The sequence below is a fragment of the Helianthus annuus genome, chromosome 3, assembly GCF_002127325.2.
Source record: "Helianthus annuus cultivar XRQ/B chromosome 3, HanXRQr2.0-SUNRISE, whole genome shotgun sequence".
NCBI lineage: Eukaryota > Viridiplantae > Streptophyta > Magnoliopsida > Asterales > Asteraceae > Helianthus > Helianthus annuus.
Window position 1 is genome coordinate 133542952 of NC_035435.2, and position 20962 is coordinate 133563913.

The window sequence follows — 20962 nt, forward strand, 5'->3', positions numbered from 1 at the left end:
CGCTTTTGAAAAATTGGCTTTAACCCCTCCCTGATGGAAGCTTGCCCAATAGAAACATTCGTACAACAATATTAGAGATCCTAACTGAGGTATAAACATGGTTTTATCTTAAGGATTGATTAATCATACCCTTTTGTGTTTGTGTAATTAAATACTTCTTTTGCTTTAATCCATCCTGCAGTTCCCAATTGATTTATATCAAGATGATAGAAGAGAACAATTGAAGAAGAGTGGAATAGGAAAGGTTGGTCTTATTGTTTCTAAATTGGTACTTATTATCCTCTCCTTTTTTCTTATATTCATGGCTTTCTTTAGGTCATTATGTTCATGTCAAAGTCTGATGAAGAGACCGCATCTAACAGAAAGCTAGCGAAAGACTTGGTTGACAAATGGGTAAGTATTAGAACCACCTCGGTCAAAACAGAATTTCCCACCAAAGAAAATTGAATTTCAAAATTAATTACTTATTGTAACTTACTATGTAATTAGTTCCTAGTCTTTAGCATTTTTAATTCCTAGTCTTTAGCACTCTTTAGTTCCTAGTCTTTAGCACTCTTTTTGTATAAATGTAAATCTTGCATCAATGAGAAAACACAAGTTTTGATACTTTTATATGGTATCAGACAGGTTTTGCAAAACCTAAACACAACCACCCTCTCTTCCATGGCCACACAATCGGTCACCATGATCAACTTCCCTTCATCTCTAAAAATCACTTCTACCAACGCCCCTGGCCTGCTTCCCACACCCACTTCCGCCCCTAGCCAATGACCCTTCCTTGGTAAATGCCAATGGTGTTTTACCAAAGGACATTCATTATCCTCATGCCCATTATTTAAGAAAGCTCATCCCTCAATCACACCTCCAACCTACAACCGATCCAATAACCAACAAAAACCCCAAGCACACATGATGGCAACACACCCCACCGTGGACTCCGATTTATCTTGGTTGAAGGATAGTGGTGCTTCTCATCACATTACCAATGATCTTAGTGCACTCTCTATGCATAGCCCATACGATGGTACCGAGGAACTTATCATCGGTGATGGTTCGTCTCTTAAAATTACTCACATTGGCACCATGACTCTTTATTTTTCTAATGTTCCTATTGTTCTTAAAAATGTTCTTTGTGATCCTTCCATCTCCCGTAACACCATATCTATCTCTCGCTTATGCCTTGATAACAACATACTAATCTTATTTTTCTCTTCTTATTTTGTCATCAAAGACTTTCCCACTCGCCGAAACATTCTTCGGGGAATCACTAGTCATGGTCTCTACGAGCTCTCATCAACCAAGTCTCCTCAAGCTTTTCACTTGCAAACCACCAAGAAGTCTTCATGGCATCACCGCCTAGGACATCCACATTTGCGTGTTTTACAACATTTAGCTTCCTTTGTTCCCTTTATTTCTAGCAAGCATGAATCATGCAATTCTTGTTGCATTAATAAAAGTCACAAACTCCCCTTTTATTCATCTTCTTTAACTTCTAATACACCTCTAAAATTAATATTTTCCGATGTTTGGTGATCTCCAATTATATCTTTTGATGGTTACAAATATTACATAATTTTTATTGCCCATTTCACAAAATACATTTGGATTTATCCATTAAAACACAAATCGAACTCTTTTGATACTTTCATTCGATTTCAAAAACTTGTTGAGAATTTTTTTTAAAACCAAAATTAAGCAATTATTTTCAGACAATGGTGGAGAATACATCAAACTATCCTCTCACTTACTTTCTTGTGGCATTTCTCATCTCACCTCTCCTCCTCACACACCTGAACATAATGGCTACGCTGAACGGCGCCATCGTCACATTATCGAAACCGGTCTATCCCTACTTTCTCATGACAAGATGCCCCTAAAATTTTGGTCATTTGCCTTCACTACCGCTACTTATCTCATAAATAGACTACCTACCCCCACCCTAAACAATGATTCTCCTTACTTTCGTCTCTTTCGCATCCATTCAAACTATGAAAAACTTCATGGTTTTGGTTGACTATCTTATCCTTGGTTACACCCATACTCGAAACATAAACTCGAGTCTCGGTCAAAACCGTGTATCTTCATCGGCTACTCCTCCTCTCAAAGTGCTTAACATCTTCTTGACCCTCTCACTAATCGAATTTACACATCTCGTCATGTTCATTTTCTTGATCACATTTTTCCTTATGAATCTCTTTCTCAAACCTCTACCCCCTCTACACCCTCACCTGACACATGGTTACCTCTCACTACCCTATCTGTTCCTCTTTTAACATCCCCTTCCCCTACTTCTCAATCGTCATCCCCCCCTGCCCCAACTATCGACGCCACTACACCATCCCCTTCTAACCCACCTATTCTTACCTATCAACGACGTCTACCACCTACACAAACCCCTACCAACGACCCTCCACCTCCACCTACCGACCCACCTGTGACAACCCTCACTAAACCAGGTATCCGTACGACTTAATTAACTATTAATTATTGCCTAATTACTGTGCTTAACTGAGATTTCTGATAAACTGCTACTTGATTGTTGATACTCGTACATATCTGCATCATACTTTGATTTTTCCGTCACTACATTATTTACTTACTGAACTCTAGTGACAAACATGATGCACAAAAGCACAGTAGTATTTGAACGGATAACCTATTGAACATGCTGATATAGCCAGCATCAGGCAGACACTGCCTCTAAAGGCCTGAATGAGCCAAAAATATTTTACTACACCCATAGTGTGTGTAGGGATACAAGGGTTGTATAGTTGCGTCTCTAGGAATAAGATATAATGATTGGATGTGCCTAAAACGTACTCTAAGCACAAAACACGGCATTTTTATCAACATACTAGCTTCTAGCTAATTAATAAAGTGCCAAAATATGAGGAATTATTCCTGACACTTTACAGAATAAATTGTGTCGCTAAAAATATTATTTACGACGCTTAAAGGATTACTTAAGCACTTTAACGGATTACTATCCGACCAAACAACCGGACTATACCCGGAACATAAAAATATTGCCAGAATTATTATTGGTATTTTTCTGAGCCAGTTAGGGTCCCTGATTACCCTAACACCCGCTTTATAACGCATTAAACAACTAACGGGGTTAATCCCTAAAGTTAACCGACTTAACCAAACTAAACTCTAACTGAACGATCAAGATCCAACCGGGTGACCCCACCCCCCCTTTTGGGCCGGTTTGGTCCCTTTGTAACTAGAGGGTACACTTTTTATTATTTTATTTGGTTTTCGTGGATATCTAGACGACTTGAAACCGTTGGACGATGGAGCTAAATTTCTCTATATAAACACACACACACTCCACACAAGACTTCACACTTTTCACCAACCAACTCTCTCTCCCTCTTGCTCCCCTCTTCTCGGCCGTAACCCACCCCCACCACACCTTCATTGTCGGTTTTTGATCTAGCCATTCCAAGTGCACACAAGTGTCGGGGATCACGTACGAGGAAGCTTGAAGCAAGCGGAAGCTAAAGGACCACGTTCATTTGCTTTTATCCACGCCGTTTTCGCCAAAGATCTTCCCTAGCCCCGAGCTAGAGGTATAACATTTAAAACTTGTTCTTGATCGTATCTAAAGTGGTTAAAAGGATTTTTAACGGTTAAAAGTCGGTAACCCATCTTTTGAATCTTTAAAGTCTACAAAAACTCGAATATTGTTGGTTAAAAGCATATAACGCGTGTAAAAGTTGTAGTATTCGAATATGTTGATTGTTGAGGCCCGATCTACGTTGTGGTGGCTCTTATCATCGTTTAACCCGACTTTGTTAAGATCCCGAATCTTGACATACACTTGTTTCTTTTGTACAAGGGTTAAAAGGTGAAACTCCACCACACGGGAAACATGAACTTGTGTAAAAGTGTTTTGACATGAAAAATAGTATTTAAAACGAGCCGATCTACGTATGTACAAGTGGTATATTCGTAGAACCGGGAGTCGAGAAAATCATGTTTTATATAAGTTGGATAACATGCTAACAAATATGATTTTTTTTTCAAACTACAAGTGTATAAACACTTGTGAAACGAAAGGTCCGACAAAATAACAATTTTTATAAAAATTGTCGGGAAGTTGTAAAGAGTAATTTGTTCCAAAAACGGGGTTTTTGCAAGACTAAACTATTTTATACATAGATCCACTAAATATAACGAGATCTACACAATAGTTTTAGAAAAACTACAAGTTCATGTAATGTTGTGATTTTACATACTAGTCTACAAGTTTGAAGTGTTGAAATTTGTGTATTGTGTTGGAAATTGATTGGTTGATTTTAAAGAAATTGTTGGAATGATTTTGTAAAAGAAAATGATACGCTTAAAAGCGTGGCCACCTCCAGTTACAGGGGAAACTCTGGCGAAATTTTCTAAAAATCTAACACTTAGAATTATTTACAAGTGTTAAACTATTTTGAAATGTTTTCAAAATATATTTCGCCATGACTTTATTTACAAATATTCGGAGGTGGGGTTTTCACAAAACTAAACGTGATAAATATTTATTCGATAAATATATTTTTCACAACACTGTTTATGATTATTTTGTGAAAATGTATAAATATTATTTTTAGAGTAAAAATAATATTTACTAACTTTGTCGAACCCAAAATAATACCAACGCTTATACGACAAACATATAAGTTACAACTTACCGCTTAATCGCCAAAACGTAACTTACGCTTTATACGGAAATATTCACAAATGCGGATATTGTCAACGTATTATTTTGGAAAGTATTATGTAAAGAGAAAATATATTATTTTTGAGAAAAATAATTATATTTTGGGAATGAGAAATAAAATATATTAAGTGAGACTTAATATTATAAACGCACATGTATTAAATCCCCCATCCTTGGGAAGGAAAGTAAATCACCAAGTATATGCACGGAACGGTTGTCTAACCGTTTCCCGAAAATGTAAACTATAAAGCTAAAGCACGGCCATCCGTCTAATAGAATTAGCACATGTAGGTCGTTGCGCAGCAGTTGGATATTTGGATTACTTGGTATTGTGACGCACTCACTGTGAGTTCATGTCCCCCTTTTCTCTTAACTGTTTTCAGTTTTATAAACTGCGGGGGTGAAATACATGTTACTATGATTATGAATACTTGATACATGGTATGGTTAGCGTAAGGAGGTTTGTTACTCAGATCATGTGAGTGGGTAGGCACAACTTGAGGCCATTAATCCTCGTAGTAGGACCGAGGGACAGGAGCGGTAGATCTATCTGGGTGTAGCGAGCCCAGCCCCAGGTCCAGCATAACGGACCTCGGGGTGACTTAGTGCCCGACGCATAAATCCGCTAGGTTTGAGTCATCCCTACTTGCACTTCACACATATCAATGGCCTTGCAAACCATTGGTGATCTCTTTTTTCCTTATTTGCTACATACCAGGTTTTTGATAAAGATAAAGGTTTATTTACTCACTTTCGCATGAACTCGCTCAACATTATTGTTGATTTTTCAACTTACATGTATTTCACGAAACTAACGATCTGGCGCGGTATGGCTTGTTTTCCGCTGCATTAGGCCCGAGGTCATCCAGGGTTCGAGGCTTGTGACTCTTTCCTGGACAAGTCACAGTCCTTGAATCATGTTTATGTTAAATTGCATTTGAAATGTTTAGACAGGTTATGGTTGTTGGGTGTCAACCCGTTAAGACAATGTTTTACTATTTTATTATCAATGGATGATCTTGCATGTTTTTAATTCATATAGCTTGTTATGATTAAGCTATGGTATTAAGAAGTCACACCAAATTAACCACGCTTCCGCAAAGCCAGGGTGTGACAGCTTGGTATCAGAGCTCTGATCATAGCGAACTAGGATTCCTTCTCGAGTCTAGACTATGATCACTAGGGCTCTCACGAAAACATTTTTACTGCATACCTCTTAAGTCCAGATCCAAAACGTTTTTATAAACAAATGTTGAGCATATTTTATTTATTATTTTTAGGCTCAGTCTGGGAGGCTGAGGCTCGGTCTGGGAGACTGAGGCTCGGTCTGGGAGGCCGAGGCTCGATCTAATGGATCGAGGTAGTTGGCTAGTGGGACTAGGGAGTCAGTCTGGGAAGCTGGGAGAATTTGCTAGTGGGACTAGGGAGTCAGTCTGGGAGGCTGGGAGAATTTGCTAGTGGGACTAGGGAGTCAGTCTGGGAGGCTGGGAAAGTTTGCTAGTGGGACTAGGGAGTCAGTCTGGGAGGCTGGGAAAGTTGGCTAGTGGGACTAGGAAGGACAGTCTGGGAGGCTGGGAGGCTAGTGGGACTAGGAGAATTATGTGACTATTATGTGATTACCTGATTTACTGATTATTTGTGCATACTTGTGATTGTGTTACAGACACATGGATACATCAGGCACCGGAGACTCAGATACCACTGGACCTCTACCCATAGTGTCGGATGACATTGTGTCATCGGAGCGTGAGGTGCATACCTCAGACTACACGAGCACGGATGATGATGACTTCCAGCCGTTCGCTCTACCCGACGGCATTGATGAGCATGCTGATGACTCCTTGCCCTTCGCTTTACCCGAGGGTGCCTATGAGCCTATTGATGGCGATCCTGCTGAGTATCTTCCCCTTGTTGTGATTCCAGCTCCGATTCCCCTTGCTTCATACCCAGCACACGAGCTATTACCAGACGCCGAGGCTGACGGCGACATTGATCTCTACGAGGACGAGCCTTTTGAGGACGAGGATCCTGATGCAGCCCCTTTACCCGCTGGCGGTCTCTTGATGATTGCTGATGCCCCAGCTGGAGACTCGCCCGTTCACTCACCAGTCCCAGACTCTTTTGAGTCTGTGGCATCTGCTCCGTCTCACGAGGTGAGCACTCAGCATTTTGTTCATGACTCGGACCCTGATCAGGCATCTTCTGCCGCCCCCATTCCGAGCCTTGTATTTGAGCACGACGATATTGAGGATTCCGATCCCGTTTTTCCTCCAGGATTTGATCCTGACCGCGATATTGAGTATATTCCTATGGACCAGCATATGGAGGACCCTGTTGATCCCGTCGATCCTATCGATCCCTTTGATCCAGAGTTTGATTTTGACATGGCTTTTGACGACCCGGAGCCTGCCGTTGCCCCAGAGCAGGCAGCTGCTTTCGATCCTATGCATGAGCATGACTTGGTACATGCTGACATTCCTGTTGAGCCCGTTTTGGCTGACCCGCCTGTTGGCGATCTTCCTGTTGATGATGTCCCTTTGTTAGTTGCTAATCATGCTGTTGATCCTCTTGTTGACCCACCTTTGATTGCTGACGTCCCTGTTGACCATCATATTGATCATGTTGATCCTGCCATTGCTCCTTTTGATCCTGTACCCATTGAGCCTGAGCACGCTCTATTTGCAGAGCATATGGATCCACCTGATGAGGAGGCTCAGCACGGTTGGATACCGGCTGACGAGGATGTTCCACCGCTTCCACCACATCACACTGAGGCACATCATACTGATTTTTCGTTTCAGATCCCGCCGTTTGTACCTCCAACAGGGCCTGGAGAGGGCTCTTCAGCCCACCCTTTTGGGCACATACCGATGCCTATGCCTTTCATGCCTCAGATGACACCTGTTCCATCTTCTGTTCATGTAGCACCATTCGATCCCACCAGCACGCCACTGCTTTGGTCATCTTCCTCACCGATGCCACCTACTGATCCATATCATCCATTCCTTATGGGACATACCATTGAGGACGTCTTGATGTCCTTTGTCCATCAGCATGATTCCCATACACAGCGACTCCAGGAGCTCGAGAGAGCTCAGCTATCTTTTGGTCCATATCTTGGTCAGACATCTTCATCTTTTCAGCCTTTTCGATCATTACCTCCTGACTATGCTGCCCGACTTACGACCTTGGAGCAGCAGATTGCATTTGTTATTCGCACTCAGCAGGCGAAGGAGGAGGATTGGCTTCATCTACGCCGCTTGCTCTACACTCACTTTCCCCCTCCTCCACCCCCATCCGCATAGGGCTCATTGGTACCATAGTGGTAGGCGATGGTGAGACGACCGCGATTGTGACTGCACAGCCTTTTGGAGACCATCTGACGATACTGATTTTTGTTGATATTTGTTGATGTACTGGATGTATGTGACACTTATGTGATATTGTTTTTGACAGGGGTGATGTAGCCCCTATTTGATTTGTGATTGTATGATACAGTGACGTACTGATACCCTTACCACATTATGGTCTCAATATATATAACAATCGCCGTATTCTCACCATATCTGATTCACTTGATTGCTTATTTATGTTTGGTGACATGGGATGTTGTATGTATGATATTGCAACATGGGATGTTGGGACATGGGATGTTGTATGTATGATATTTGCAACATGGGATGTTGGGACATGGGATGTTGTATGTATGATATTTGCAACATGGGATGTTGGGACATGGGATGTTGTGTGTATGATATTTGTGACATGGGATGTTGGGACATGGGATGTTGTGTGTGATATATTGATAACATGAGATGTTATATACTATTACTATTACTATCTACGTATGTTTATTATGGCCTAATCGACGTACGCGTCTTTAGAAGATGGCACCAAGACGTCAACCGCAGCCGATGCCCACTACTCCTGAAGAACTACAGCAAGTCATTGCTGCCGCCATTGCTCAATATGCTGCCTCGCAAGGAGGACCAAGCGGAAGTAGCTCGAACATTAACGGCAACCAAAATCCTCCTCATGGGTGCACCTACAAACAATTTTTGGACTGTAAGCCCATAAACTTCGACGGCACAGGTGGTGCTGTTGCTTTCATCCGCTGGGCAGAGAAGACCGAGTCCGTACTTCGCATGAGCAAGTGCGCTGTGGATCAGCAAGTCACTTACATCTCAGGGCTATTTGTGGATGGAGCCCTATCCTGGTGGAATCTACAGGTCCAGACCCTTGGCGAAGCCGCAGCTTACGCACTGACCTGGACAGAGTTGAAAGAGCTTATGCGCAAGAAGTACTGTTCTCGTGCTGAAATTCAGAGGTTAGAGACCGAATTCTGGCACCTAAAGATGGAAGGTTCCAAGATAGCTGAGTATGTCCAGAGGTTCCACGATTTGTCGCACGTGGTACCCTACATGGTTACACCGGAGTTCAAGAGGATTGAACGCTTCATCTGGGGATTGGCTCCTCAGATAATCAGCATGGTGACTTCTTCCAAACCTGCAACCATCACAGAAGCCATTGATCTGAGTGTGGCTCTCACCGAAGAGGCGATTCGGTTGAACAAGTTTGATGAGGTTGAGCCCAAGAAGAAAGAGACTCATGTGGAGTCATCTGGTGGTAATAAGCGAAAGTTTTCGAGTTTCAAGCAGAGCACCGGGATGGTGGTTAAGAAGGGAGAATCGAGTGCGCCAGCTCAGGATTCAGCTGGTGGTAGAAAGAAAGGGAAGGGATACATGGGTGCACACCCCAAGTGCAACTCATGCCAAAAACATCACTCTGGTCGTTGCAGCCTGAGAGTTTGTGAATCATGTGGGAAGACTGGTCATACGAAGGATTTCTGTTGGGCTAATGCTGGCCGGGGAGGCCAAGGAGGAAATGGAAATAGGAACAACCGTGGTGGTGCTGGGAACCGCCCACAAGGAAATCAGGGAGGTGATGGGAACCGTGTTAATAATGCTAACCAAGCAGGCGCCATGAATCGGAACCATGGAAACCATCAAGCTGGAAACAATGGTGGAAACGGGCAGAGGCCCGGATGTTTCAATTGTGGAGATCAAGGGCATTACAAGAGGAATTGCCCAGAATTAAACCAGGCACGCGGAAGAGTGTTTAACATGGAAGCCAGGGAAGCGCGCCAGGATCCCAACGTTGTCACTGGTACGTTCCCTGTAAACCAACGCTATGCATCCGTTTTGTTTGATACTGGTGCCGATTATAGCTTCGTATCGCTAGAATTGAGAAACATGCTTGGTTTAGCCGCTAGTAAGTTAGATATTCCATACTCGATCGAATTAGCGAATGGGAAGTTAGTAGAAGCTAACGAGGTGATTCGAGGTTGTGTAATCGAGCTGGGAGAGCGTGAGTTTGCTCTCGATCTACTACCAGTCCAGTTGGGAAGCTTCGACGTGGTAGTAGGGATGGATTGGTTATCGAGTAACAAGGCAGAGATAGTTTGTCACGAGAAGATTATTCGTATCCCGACCGATGATGGTGAGACCATTGTTGTTCATGGGGAGAAGCGTGAGACGCCGTTAAGAATGATTAGCTGCCTGAAAGCAAGGAAGTGTTTGAGGAAAGGATGTGTTGCTTTTCTAGCACACATTGTGGATAAGAAGGCTGCTGAGCCAAAGATCGAAGACATCCCTGTCGTGAGGGAATACCCAGAAGTCTTTCCAGAAGACTTGCCTGGCTTGCCGCCTCAAAGGCAAGTGGAGTTTCGCATCGACTTAGTTCCAGGCGCTGCGCCTGTGGCTAAGGCACCCTACAGACTTGCTCCGTCTGAGATGCAAGAACTGTCGACACAACTTCAAGAGTTGTTAGACAAGGGATTTATCCGACCAAGCTTCTCGCCTTGGGGAGCTCCAGTTTTGTTTGTGAAGAAGAAGGACGGTAGTTTCCGTATGTTCATCGACTACAGAGAGTTGAACAAGCTGGCAATCAAGAATAGGTATCCCCTGCCAAGAATCGATGATCTGTTCGACCAGCTTCAAGGTTCAAGCTTTTATTCAAAGATCGATCTTCGATCTGGATACCATCAGTTACGGATACAGGAGGAGAGTATCCCGAAGACAGCCTTCAGAACTCGATATGGACACTACGAGTTTCTCGTTATGCCGTTTGGTTTGACAAACGCACTGCAGTGTTCATGGATTTGATGAACCGAGTTTGTAAGCCGTACTTGGATAAGTTCGTGATCGTATTCATCGATGACATCCTGATTTATTCGAAGACGAAGGCTGAGCACGAGCAGCATCTTAGAACTATTCTAGAGTTGCTGAAGAAAGAACAATTGTACGCCAAGTTCTCTAAGTGTGAGTTTTGGCTACGTGAGGTGCAATTCCTTGGGCACGTGGTGAATGGAGATGGAATCCACGTGGATCCAACCAAGATCGAGGCGATCAAAGATTGGGAAACGCCAAAGTCGCCAACTGAGATTCGGCAATTCTTGGGTTTGGCTGGCTATTATCGAAGGTTCATCGAGAACTTTTCAAAGATCGCTCAACCGTTGACACTCCTCACGCAGAAGGATAAGAAGTTTGATTGGGGAATCAAACAGGATGAAGCGTTTCAGATATTGAAAGATAAGCTTTGCAACGCGCCGATCTTAGCTCTGCCAGAAGGTACAGATGATTTCGTGGTATACTGCGACGCATCGCGTCAAGGTTTGGGTTGTGTGTTGATGCAACGTCAAAAGGTTATCGCCTACGCATCACGCCAACTGAAAGTGCACGAAAAGAACTATACCACTCATGATTTGGAGCTAGGCGCAGTGGTTTTTGCTTTGAAGATCTGGAGACACTACCTTTATGGTACGAAGTGTACAATCTTCACAGATCACAAGAGCCTCCAGCATATATTCAACCAGAAGGAGTTGAACATGAGGCAAAGACGATGGGTCGAGTTGTTGAACGATTACGACTGCGAGATCAAGTATCATCCAGGGAAGGCGAATGTGGTCGCCGATGCCCTAAGTCATAAGGAAAGGATCAAGCCCATAAGGGTTAGGGCCATGGAAATGATAATTCAGACCGACCTTTCCTCACGCGTTCGTGCAGCACAGAAGGAAGCTCTCAAGGAGGGAAACCTTGAGGCAGAATATCTCCGTGGGATGGAGAAGATTTTGGTGCCAAACAGGGAAGGAACGTTATGTTTTGGGAAAAGGATTTGGGTTCCTCTGTTTGGTGGTTTAAGAGAGATTATTTTTGATGAAGCTCACAAGTCACGGTACTCTATCCACCCTGGAGCGGATAAGATGTACCAGGACCTTAAAGATTATTACTGGTGGCCTAGGATGAAGGGCGATGTTGCCATTTACGTGAGCAAATGTTTAACTTGCGCCAAAGTTAAGGCGGAATACCAGAAGCCTTCAGGACTTCTGCAGCAACCGAAAATTCCCCAGTGGAAGTGGGAAGAAATCTCCATGGATTTTATTACGAAGTTGCCAAGAACGCCAAAAGGCCATGACACTATCTGGGTGATAGTGGATCGCTTAACGAAGTCAGCACACTTCTTACCTATCCGCGAGAAGGATAATACAAGCAAACTGGCCGAAATCTATATGAGAGAGATTGTTACACGCCATGGAGTACCTCTCTCGATTATTTCTGATAGAGACGGAAGGTTCGTATCGAGGATATGGCAATCCTTCCAGGAAGCTTTTGGCTCAAAGCTGAATATGAGCACAGCTTTTCACCCGCAGACCGACGGTCAAAGTGAGCGGACGATTCAAACGTTGGAGGACATGCTGAGAGCATGTGTGATGGATTTAGGCGGTGGCTGGGATAAGCACTTACCCCTGGTTGAATTTTCATACAACAACAGCTACCACACCAGTATTGGTGCCGCGCCATTCGAAGCTTTATATGGACGCAAGTGCAGGTCGCCGCTCTGTTGGTCTGACGCAGGTGATAGACAATTGGTAGGTCCCGACGTAGTTCAGGAAACTACAGATAAGATTGCGCAAATCCGAGATCGCATTAGTGCGGCTCGTGACCGTCAGAAGACCTACGCAGATCTGAAAAGGAAACCTCAGGAGTTTGAGGTTGGGGATATGGTTTTGTTGAAGGTATCACCCTGGAAGGGTGTGGCACGCTTTGGGAAGCGTGGGAAGTTGAATCCGCGCTACATTGGTCCTTTCAAGGTTTTGGAAAGAATTGGGACCGTAGCATACAAGTTGGATCTACCTGCCGAACTGAATAATGTTCACGATACATTTCACGTATCCAATCTGAAGAGAAGTCCAACTCAAGTTAACGTTGCCATTCCCACCGACGAAATTCATATAGACGACACGCTCCACTTCGTTGAAGAACCTGTCGAGGTCACGGATTGGAAAGTTAACAAGACCCGCCGGAGCAGTGTCAAGCTCGTCAAAGTTCGCTGGAATGCTAGACATGGTCCTGAATTCACCTGGGAGCGTGAAGACCGAATGAAAGAGAAATACCCCCACTTATTTCCTGAGAACCCTGCTTCTACAAGCAGAATTTAAAATTTCGGGACGAAATTTATTTAACGGGGGGAGAATGTGACAACCCTCACTAAACCAGGTATCCGTACGACTTAATTAACTATTAATTATTGCCTAATTACTGTGCTTAACTGAGATTTCTGATAAACTGCTACTTGATTGTTGATACTCGTACATATCTGCATCATACTTTGATTTTTCCGTCACTACATTATTTACTTACTGAACTCTAGTGACAAACATGATGCACAAAAGCACAGTAGCATTTGAACGGATAACCTATTGAACATGCTGATATAGCCAGCATCAGGCAGACACTGCCTCTAAAGGCCTGAATGAGCCAAAAATATTTTACTACACCCATAGTGTGTGTAGGGATACAAGGGTTGTATAGTTGCGTCTCTAGGAATAAGATATAATGATTGGATGTGCCTAAAACGTACTCTAAGCACAAAACATGACATTTTTATCAACATACTAGCTTCTAGCTAATTAATAAAGTGCCAAAATATGAGGAATTATTCCTGACACTTTACAGAATAAATTGTGTCGCTAAAAATATTATTTACGACGCTTAAAGGATTACTTAAGCACTTTAACGGATTACTATCCGACCAAACAACCGGACTATACCCGGAACATAAAAATATTGCCAGAATTATTATTGGTATTTTTCTGAGCCAGTTAGGGTCCCTGATTACCCTAACACCCGCTTTATAACGCATTAAACAACTAACGGGGTTAATCCCTAAAGTTAACCGACTTAACCAAACTAAACTCTAACTGAACGATCAAGATCCAACCGGGTGACCCCACCCCCCTTTTGGGCCGGTTTGGTCCCTTTGTAACTAGAGGGTACACTTTTTATTATTTTATTTGGTTTTCGTGGATATCTAGACGACTTGAAACCGTTGGACGATGGAGCTAAATTTCTCTATATAAACACACACACACTCCACACAAGACTTCACACTTTTCACCAACCAACTCTCTCTCCCTCTTGCTCCCCTCTTCTCGGCCGTAACCCACCCCCACCACACCTTCATTGTCGGTTTTTGATCTAGCCATTCCAAGTGCACACAAGTGTCGGGGATCACGTACGAGGAAGCTTGAAGCAAGCGGAAGCTAAAGGACCACGTTCATTTGCTTTTATCCACGCCGTTTTCGCCAAAGATCTTCCCTAGCCCCGAGCTAGAGGTATAACATTTAAAACTTGTTCTTGATCGTATCTAAAGTGGTTAAAAGGATTTTTAACGGTTAAAAGTCGGTAACCCATCTTTTGAATCTTTAAAGTCTACAAAAACTCGAATATTGTTGGTTAAAAGCATATAACGCGTGTAAAAGTTGTAGTATTCGAATATGTTGATTGTTGAGGCCCGATCTACGTTGTGGTGGCTCTTATCATCGTTTAACCCGACTTTGTTAAGATCCCGAATCTTGACATACACTTGTTTCTTTTGTACAAGGGTTAAAAGGTGAAACTCCACCACACGGGAAACATGAACTTGTGTAAAAGTGTTTTGACATGAAAAATAGTATTTAAAACGAGCCGATCTACGTATGTACAAGTGGTATATTCGTAGAACCGGGAGTCGAGAAAATCATGTTTTATATAAGTTGGATAACATGCTAACAAATATGATTTTTTTTTTCAAACTACAAGTGTATAAACACTTGTGAAACGAAAGGTCCGACAAAATAACAATTTTTATAAAAATTGTCGGGAAGTTGTAAAGAGTAATTTGTTCCAAAAACGGGGTTTTTGCAAGACTAAACTATTTTATACATAGATCCACTAAATATAACGAGATCTACACAATAGTTTTAGAAAAACTACAAGTTCATGTAATGTTGTGATTTTACATACTAGTCTACAAGTTTGAAGTGTTGAAATTTGTGTATTGTGTTGGAAATTGATTGGTTGATTTTAAAGAAATTGTTGGAATGATTTTGTAAAAGAAAATGATACGCTTAAAAGCGTGGCCACCTCCAGTTACAGGGGAAACTCTGGCGAAATTTTCTAAAAATCTAACACTTAGAATTATTTACAAGTGTTAAACTATTTTGAAATGTTTTCAAAATATATTTCGCCATGACTTTATTTACAAATATTCGGAGGTGGGGTTTTCACAAAACTAAACGTGATAAATATTTATTCGATAAATATATTTTTCACAACACTGTTTATGATTATTTTGTGAAAATGTATAAATATTATTTTTAGAGTAAAAATAATATTTACTAACTTTGTCGAACCCAAAATAATACCAACGCTTATACGACAAACATATAAGTTACAACGGTAATTACTATTACCGCTTAATCGCCAAAACGTAACTTACGCTTTATACGGAAATATTCACAAATGCGGATATTGTCAACGTATTATTTTGGAAAGTATTATGTAAAGAGAAAATATATTATTTTTGAGAAAAATAATTATATTTTGGGAATGAGAAATAAAATATATTAAGTGAGACTTAATATTATAAACGCACATGTATTAAATCCCCCATCCTTGGGAAGGAAAATAAATCACCAAGTATATGCACGGAACGGTTGTCTAACCGTTTCCCGAAAATGTAAACTATAAAGCTAAAGCACGGCCATCCGTCTAATAGAATTAGCACATGTAGGTCGTTGCACAGCAGTTGGATATTTGGATTACTTGGTATTGTGACGCACTCACTGTGAGTTCATGTCCCCCTTTTCTCTTAACTGTTTTCAGTTTTATAAACTGCGGGGGTGAAATACATGTTACTATGATTATGAATACTTGATACATGGTATGGTTAGCGTAAGGAGGTTTGTTACTCAGATCATGTGAGTGGGTAGGCACAACTTGAGGCCATTAATCCTCGTAGTAGGACCGAGGGACAGGAGCGGTAGATCTATCTGGGTGTAGCGAGCCCAGCCCCAGGTCCAGCATAACGGACCTCGGGGTGACTTAGTGCCCGACGCATAAATCCGCTAGGTTTGAGTCATCCCTACTTGCACTTCACACATATCAATGGCCTTGCAAACCATTGGTGATCTCTTTTTTCCTTATTTGCTACATACCAGGTTTTTGATAAAGATAAAGGTTTATTTACTCACTTTCGCATGAACTCGCTCAACATTATTGTTGATTTTTCAACTTACATGTATTTCAGGAAACTAACGATCTGGCGCGGTATGGCTTGTTTTCCGCTGCATTAGGCCCGAGGTCATCCAGGGTTCGAGGCTTGTGACTCTTTCCTGGACAAGTCACAGTCCTTGAATCATGTTTATGTTAAATTGCATTTGAAATGTTTAGACAGGTTATGGTTGTTGGGTGTCAACCCGTTAAGACAATGTTTTACTATTTTATTATCAATGGATGATCTTGCATGTTTTTAATTCATATAGCTTGTTATGATTAAGCTATGGTATTAAGAAGTCACACCAAATTAACCACGCTTCCGCAAAGCCAGGGTGTGACACCACCACCTCCACCCTCTAATGCTGCCAACCCTACACCTTCATTGCCCTCCCCCACAAATATCTCATCTGACTCCTCCACCTCTTCTACTTCACTACCCACTGACCATATTTCTTCCCAATAACCCGAACCCACTACCACTGCCTCTTATCAAACTAGACCTACTCGCAAACCAAACCCAAAATACCACAACTTCGACTACGTCTTATATCACTCTACAACTCACTCTCTCCCCGAGCCCACTAGTATTACCCAAGCCCTCAAACAACCGTTATGGCGAGAGGCCATGCAATTCGAGTTTGACGCCCTCAAACGAAACCAAACTTGGACACTTGTTCCTCCCGATAACGCTCCTAACCTTGTTGGCTGCAAATGGGTCTACCGAACTAAATTCAAACCCGATGGCTCGGTTGACCGCCTTAAAGCGAGACTTGTCGCTAAAGGTTTTCACCAACGTCCCGGCTTAGACTATGTTGAAACCTTTAGTCCCGTGGTTAAACCCGCTACCTTGCGCCTCATTCTTGCCATTGCCACTTCCTTCAATTGGCCTCTACGCCAACTCGACATCAACAATGCCTTCTTCATTCTAGTTTACGTTGATGATATAATCATCACCGGCGCAAATCCATCTCTCATTAATTCTTTCATCCAAACACTTGCCACTAGATTTTCTCTAAAAGATCTTGGCGACCTCTCCTACTTCCTTGGTATTGAGGTCATTCCTCACAACCATGGTCTATTTCTATCTCAATCCAAATACATTCTTGACATTCTCACAAAAGCCAACATGAGTAATTGCAAACCGTCGCCCACACCAATGTCTAGTTCCCCTACTATCAATGTATTGGATGGTGATCCCTTACCATCCCCGACCGAATACCGTGCCTTTGTTGGAGCATTACAATATTTATCTTTAACCCGTCCTGATATCTCTTTTACATTTAATAAGCTTTCACAGTTCATGCATAAACCAACTACTACACATTGGGAAGCTTTGAAGAGATTGTTCCGTTATTTACATGGCACTCTAAATCATGGAATATTTTTCAGACGTCACTCGCCTCTATAACTCCACGCCTTCACTGATGCGGATTGGGCCGGTGATCGACCATCTTACCGAAGCATAACCGGCTATATTGTTTACCTGGGTCAAAACCCAATCTCATGGAGTTCTAAACGCTAACCGACACTGGGCCGTTCATCAACCGAAGCTGGATTTCGAGCTGTAGCTTCCACAACAACCGAAGTGCAATGGCTCATTTCCTTGATGGTTGAACGTGGCTTCAAATCCACGGTTACCCCTACCATTTATTGTGACAATCTAAGTGCAACACACTATTCAGCAAATCCGGTTTTCCACTCACGTATGAAGCATCTTGCCTTAGATTTTCATTTTGTTCGTGAAAAGGTTCAAGACGGCACTATCCGCATCACTCACATCTCCGGAGACGATCAACTTGCGGATGCTTTAACTAAGCCCTTACTACGACAACGGTTCCAGCTTCTCACTACCAAGATTGGTCTCCTCTCACGATCGTCCATCTTACGGGGGCATATTAAAACCACCTCGGTCAAAACAGAATTTCCCACCAAAGAAAATTGAATTTCAAAATTAATTACTTATTGTAACTTACTATGTAATTAGTTCCTAGTCTTTAGCATCATTTAATTCCTAGTCTTTAGCACTCTTTAGTTCCTAGTCTTTAGCACTCTTTTTGTATAAATGTAAATCTTGTATCAATGAGAAAACACAAAGTTTTGATACTTTTATAGTAAGTTCTTCTTTTTGAGGTTGTATGCACATGTTGAGAGTTTACCAATTTCTTGGCCCTGTTTACTTTCAATTAACGCTTACATTTTACATATAATGCTGAGTCGACAAATATTTCATATAAGCAATAGATTTGAGGACCTTAAGGATGAGAGAATCCTCATTCGCCAACCATCAATAAAAATGTATATTTCAATTTTTTATCCAAAATATTGTAACTAAATTAATATTTACATTCTTTGCTTCAAGTTTTCTAATATGTTTTGCTACTCATTAACATGCCTATAAATAAATCTTCTGGAATGCAGTTTAGAGATGATGACGATCTGGATCTGGCTCAGTAAGTTATTTTATTTCTAGAACATGTTATAGTTGCTACATATGGCTTTCACTTGTTTGATGGTTTTTTTTGGTACTTGCAGAGAACCAAAGTCTGGAAATTCAACTTCTACACTACACGCATCAAGGCCTGGAACAATGCCACTACATTTTGTGGTGCACCCCCAATCTAAGATAGATCCAGATGAAGTTAAAGCCAGAGCCAAACAAGCTATGCAAGAATATCAACGTCGACTCAAGGTCTATATCAATTGCAATGGTATATACCATATTAGTAGCCATTCCCACTACAGCTGGGTGGTAGAGGCTCTTGTCTCTTGGAGAAAAGACAAGGGTTCAAATCCTGACATGGGGTGTAGTTTAGTATTTATTGGTGTAGAAGTAGAAGTAAGGTAACCTTTTGCCATTCAGAAAAAAGAGTAAATTACAAGTTTTGTTCTTTATGTTTACATCAATTTCAGGCGCTATCCTTTAGCGCAAAAATTGACAAGCGGTGTCCTTTACCTTTCAAAATCTTACACATTTTGTCCTTTAGACCAAACCTGGTTAGAAATCTCAGTTAATTCTTGTCACATGCAATGCACATGAGGATACAATGGTCTTTTTCACTCAACCCTTTCTATTTCCCCCTTTGTTGCCCTCACCAACACAAAACCAGAACCTTAACCGTTCTTCTTCTGTCTCTCACCAGCACGAAACCACCATCACTCACATATCATCATCATTCACTCACACTCCAAACAATCAATAATTTGCATATTGTAAGTAATTCTGCATAAATCATTATGGAAGATATCTACACCTTCCAGTTCCACTCCATATCCAATCACACTCCTTCTTCTTTACAAACAACCTTAATTCCACTATCGAACCACCACCGGACGTTTTACAGCTCCGATCATCCATTTCCGGCCACTGCTTCCGTTACAACGCCTGATCAGATTCTTCATCAGAGATCTCAAAGTAACCGACAACGTGGGTATTGTCGAAACAAAAATTCAAAGGGCCTCGGTCCAGGCCTCTGCATCTCCAAACAAAAATTCAAGTAAACACAAGGAACAAAATTGGGGGTTTCTTGAATTTCAAGTGGGTATTGTTTTAAATTGAGTAATAAAGATGCAACTATCTATCGATTGGTTTAAAACCCAGAAGAAAGATTGTATTGGGTGGTCAATAATTGGATTAAAATTTGAAATTGATAAGAAACTGAGAAGTGTTTAATGGGGGCATGGTGGGGGTTTCTTGAATTTCAAATGGGTATTGTTTTGAATTGAGTAATGAAGATGGAAATATGTATGAATTCGTTGAAAACCCAGAAGAAAGATTGTATTCGATTGTGAATAATTGAATCAAACTTTAAAATTGGTGAGAAACTGGGGAGGGTTTATTGGGGGGGGGGGGGGGCATGGTGGGGGTTATTGATGAAGAAAGAGCCCAGATTGAATGTATGTGATGGTTTTATGAAGTGAGGAAGGTGGTCAGGCAACGTTAACGGAGGAAGCAGTGGCCGGAAATGGATGATCGGAGCTGGTTTCGCATTGGTGAGGGTTATAAAGGGGGAAATAGAAAAGGTTGAGGGAAAAAGGGACCATTGTACCCTCATGTGCATTGCATGTGACAGGAATTAACTGAGATTTCTAACCAGGTTTGGTCTAAAGGACAAAACATGCAAGATTTTGAAAGGTAAAGGACACTGCCTGTCAATTTTTGCGCTAAAGGACAGCGCCTGAAATTTGATGTAAACATAAAGGACAAAACTTGTAATTTACTCCAAAATAAATATACGATATTAGTAATGATTATAATTAATATTATGTGTATAATAAATATTCTTCTCTGTGATGACAGATGAACAAGAGGCTGCGACAGTTGAATAAAAAGAAGCTGCTTCAAGCTATTAAGCTTAGCGTGGAGGGTCGTGGAATGATCAAGTACGTGTAGACCGAATCAAGGAGCCTCAAATGATCACCTACGTAAACTTTTGGGTCGGCCGGCATTTGATCGTATAGATATCTGAAGCAATTTGTTTGTTGAGTTAACTTAGCATCAAAAACTTATGTGTCTCGCTAGTTTAAGCATTATTTTGTAATCTTTTATGTATAAACAGTGATACAGATTAATATTTAAGTATTATTTTGTAATCTTGTTACAACTTTATATTTAATAAAATCACCCTTGATTGACTAAATGAAAAAACTTAAAATC

At 41.6% G+C, this 20962-nt stretch overlaps 1 long non-coding RNA gene across 1 annotated transcript; it reads left to right on the plus strand.

The window, feature by feature from the left end:
• Positions 1 to 20145: 20145 nt before the first annotated feature.
• LOC118490683 lies at positions 20146 to 20898 on the plus strand. The gene is made up of 2 exons (XR_004889868.1): positions 20146 to 20440; positions 20606 to 20898. It is a non-coding gene; the product is annotated as an uncharacterized LOC118490683 (long non-coding RNA).
• Positions 20899 to 20962: the final 64 nt, after the last annotated feature.